General features: G+C 42.6%; 1 long non-coding RNA gene across 1 annotated transcript; it reads right to left on the bottom strand.

Annotated features, from left to right (window-relative positions):
* Positions 1-14: 14 nt before the first annotated feature.
* On the bottom strand, positions 15-2963 carry LOC128893208 (uncharacterized). Its single transcript, XR_008461270.1, has 3 exons — positions 2733-2963; positions 1649-1837; positions 15-689 (listed from the first exon to the last, which is right to left on the bottom strand). It is a non-coding gene; the product is annotated as an uncharacterized LOC128893208 (long non-coding RNA).
* Between the last annotated feature and the right edge of the window lie 1367 nt (positions 2964-4330).

Below are 4330 nucleotides of genomic sequence, written 5' to 3'. Positions count from 1 at the left end.
ATCGACGATTCATTCTACCGGCAATACAAAGCCACGGATTGCAAAATACTTCAGAACTTTTCGATTCTCCTTTGCCTAAAGAATTCGCATATTTAATCTAAACCTACACATTTGAAACTACATGTCCCTACACGCGCACAAACACAGCCTCAGCCTCTCAAAAACAGTTCTCTACCTTAGGCCTCGCGGCACTTATCGACGATACATTCTACCCGCGGTACAAAGCCTCCAATTACAAAATGCTCCGGGACTTTTCCATTCTCCTTCGCCAAATGAATTCGCGTGTTTACTCTCAACCCATGCATTCGAATCCGCCCTACACCCACGCGTCTACAGCTTCAGCCTCTCAGAAACAAAATTGGCCCGCTTCAGACTCGTCGATAAGTGGCAACCCCGTTCACGGCTGTATCGCGTTGTCACACCCTGCGTCGCGTTCGCGAGAGTCACTATATTCGTTCCACCAAGTATACCATCGAAGTCCTGGCGTATGGTAAGTTGCTGTACGGCGAAGACGATTGCGGCGGCTCATTGCCGCGGGACGGCAAACCCTGATAGCCCTGCGGTGGCGTTTGCTGCGACGATGGCGGATGATAGACTCGCGATGCCACGGGCCCAGGGATTCCGCCCATAGTTGGCGTACAGCTGCGCGACCCCCTCGCCGCCGCCACAGGTGTACCCGGCTTGTCGATCTGGAGAGTTTCGTTCAGACGGCTCGGGTTTATTATCGGGCGCAATCAGAGAAAGAGAATTGTAAATTTCACGGTCGAGTTTACGCGAAAGCAACGAGACGTATCGATCCTTGCTGCCGATCGTGGGCGCGTGCTTCCGGTTCAGCGAGTACAAAGGGTTGGAGGAGGGACAGAGCGAGACAGAAAGAGACAGAATGGGGGGGGGGTGAGGGGTGGCGGCTCGAACGATTCCACCCAGCGTCCGTGCAAATTGACTTATCGTAACTTCGCGCGCGACAAATTTTAACGCTGCTGCTCGCGTCGGGTATGCGCTCAGCGGCTCACCTAAACGGGGAGCATCAAAATATCTCCGTTGTTTTCGAAGCCGTCCAAGGGAAATTTCATTTCAGCCTTTTCGCGTTCGAATTGCGTTAAATATTTGTTCGATCACTTTTTTTTTTTGGAAGGTCCATCTCGATTCTTTTTTTTTTTGAAATAGTCGAGTGAGACTCTACAGGGCGAGGCATTTAAAACAGGCTGAAATAGAAAAGAAAGGGTCGAACAAGAATTGTTGAGTCGTTAAGAACGCAATTAAGAGAATTAATGAAATATTTGTGAAGCGCCTCGAAACAATTTCTTTTTTATAAACAGTCAGCCTGTGTAAGCTTGAAACGCTCTATCGGAATGTGTCTAAGAAACTACAATATAATATTCAATTTAAAAAAACAGAGTCGACCTTCAAGTACATGAGTTGTTTTAGACACTTTTCTTTCTATCGCTAAAAATAAGCGATTTACTCAGGTGACCTGTTTTACATGCCTCGCTCTGTATACCAGAGTAACTGGGTTCCCCTTACAGGGGAAATTTTAGCGTTTCAGGGGTTTCGAAAGGGTTAATCGAGATTTGATGTTGGCAGGCAGAGAAAGAAGGGAACCGGACCGATTAGTCGCCGAACAAGCTTGCTATCCGCGAGATCTTACATCTTTACTTTTCAGAGATGGTGTGCTACGAGCGGAGGAACTTCCGCTTCGCGAGGGCGGCCTGTCTTTTACGGAAGTGGAGCCAGAGCCGGAAGTCGGTCCCGCGTGTCCTGGAGCACTCAGCTTCTCCAGGGTGCCGTTCTCGCGTGGATCTGAGTGTTCCCCGTTCGCGTGCGGTGATGACGCCTCCTTTTGTTATGGGGAAAGAACACAACATTTCTATCAAAAAATAGACCCGTTTATCTGGATTATCGTTCTTCCATGGACGAGCGAAATTCTTATCCGCGTAATAATTTCGAATGAATATCTTTTCCACCGATTAGATTAGTTATTTAACGCGTTGACTGCCAGACTAATACTCTTGAAAATTTTATTTACAGGCTATTAGAAACTACGTAATCAAACATTTATTATGATATTTATTTTTGTAATTTCACTGAGATTCGAGTATTGCATTCAAATACATTTTCTTTGACAACCTCCAACACTAATTTCGTTAGCTCTTCAGCGAAAGTAATTGTCACCCATGTGACGCGGCGATCAACGTGTTAATTGCATGTAAAATCTTTCATTCGGTGCTCGAATATAAGTACAATTTTTGAATGAGAAATAAATCTCTTCTTTTTCAAATATATAACGGGAGTTACTTTTAATTTCCAGAATTAGATTTGTATTATCTATGCATTACTATTATTATTATCATCCTGATTAAGTGTCTTCGTTGCACAAAGAGAAGCTTGCCGAAGATTCTGAAATTGAAATTCATATTCGAGCAAAATTAATTTAATTCTACCTCGAGCATTGTCTACAATTGAGTTCTCCTGGGCAACAACAGTAAATAATTCAAACTCCAAAACCTGTTCCGTTTCACAGTGAAGTCTGGAACTCTAATTTAAAGAGTGCCATGCAAAGAGTCGTTCATCTTTAATTCGTTACTCGAAACACGTATCTATATAAGAATCTCCCCTATCTCTGGTTTTCAGCTGGAAAAAAGGTCCTCGATTTTCATCGACTGTACAGGACGCTTCAGCCTAATGAATTCGCGGGCTAAAAATATCGTGGCGAGTGCGAAGGATGTACTGACCTCGTTCGCGACATCCACCACCAAGTCCTGATCGCTCTTTTCTCCGTCGCTCTCCTGAAACAAGAAAATTACGACTGTTCAAAACAAAAAGAACAAATAAACAGGAAACGAAGAAAAGAAAAAAGAAGGGGAGGGGAGAATAAGAAGCGAAACAAGAAGAAGAAGAAAAAAAGGTGGAATGCATTCGAATGCCACGGGGCGGAGGAACGTTAATGCGAGCGCGGTCTCTCTCTCTCTCTCTCTCTCTCTCTCTCTCCCTCTCTCTCTCTCTCTCTCTCTCTCTCTCTCTCTCTCTCTCTCTCTCTGGCCGCTGTAATTCGTACTATCGGACACATTAACGATCGTCGCGATATATTTGCGACGAAACCGAGGCGAGAGATGAGAGGAGGAACTCGACCTATATTCCCAACGCGTCCGACTAGCAGATGCGTCTTCAGAGACATATTATTAATCTTGACACTCGCGCGCACGGCTCTCGAAACGTTCTGATTGCACGGTAACTTAATGGCCGCGGCATTTGACGAGCGCGCAGACACCAGATATAGTCTAACAGCCGGTGACGATTTTACTTACGTCATTTTCAGATGAAAAGAACGCTTTTCTTATGAACGCTTCGTTATTACTAGACTGCGGATTTTGCGGAAACTGATACAACAAACACGTGTTAAATGTAACCAAAAGCTATGTGAATTCGTGCAAAATGGAATCACAATATCGTTATTGTAATTGTAGAATATATTCGGCATACATTATGTATGTTTTATAGTATAATTCGCCATTTAATTATTATTATAAAAATTATCTAAGTATAATTATAATCCGACTGCGGATTATATGCACTTACGACATACAATAATGTATACAAGTTAGGTAAAATATACAATATATATATTGAATATGTATTAATATATATAATTATAATTACACTGCGGATTGTATGCACTTATAACATACAATAATATAGAGATGTTACGTCGTTAAAGGTACATACATACCTTTTGGTTATTTTGATAAGAATTACTTACTTTTATAAGAAAATTGTTCTTTTTATTCGAAAATGACGTAAGTAAAATCGTCACTGGCTCTCCGACTAATACAGCGACAGCTCGCGATTCGTTGGCCTGCGAGCCTCGTCATTCGCGCTTCAGGGATGGAATTTGCTTTCGCGCCGGTTACACGCTATTTTCGCGATCGAATTCCCACGCATCGGTCGCGAGCACCGTGTACAATTTGTTCCATCGTTTTGACGATTCTGATTCGCCGCGATCCTCCTGGATTTCGATACACGTCAGTTTTCGGCCACATTGTAGCATTCAAACAAACGTGAAATTCGCGTACGAACGGGTGTAGCTTCATAGATTGGTGAAATGGTACTTTAAGTGGTGCACAGCGAATGGGATATTTCATTTTAAATCGTGTACGTAATTATAGAATGAAAATACCGTCAAATGCTTGCGACACTTCGAAGTTATGCTGTAGGAAATCTAGGATGTATATATCAATATTGGAATCTTACAAATATTTAACGTACAAATAGTAAATAATTTTAAACGATAGAGATTTTCTTTTTCTAAGGACATAATGTAGATTCGTAATAT

The sequence above is a fragment of the Hylaeus anthracinus genome, unplaced genomic scaffold, assembly GCF_026225885.1.
Source record: "Hylaeus anthracinus isolate JK02 unplaced genomic scaffold, UHH_iyHylAnth1.0_haploid 27246, whole genome shotgun sequence".
Classification (NCBI taxonomy): domain Eukaryota; kingdom Metazoa; phylum Arthropoda; class Insecta; order Hymenoptera; family Colletidae; genus Hylaeus; species Hylaeus anthracinus.
The sequence above is the reverse complement of the archived record's forward strand: the minus strand, read 5'-3'. Positions and strand labels throughout refer to the sequence as shown.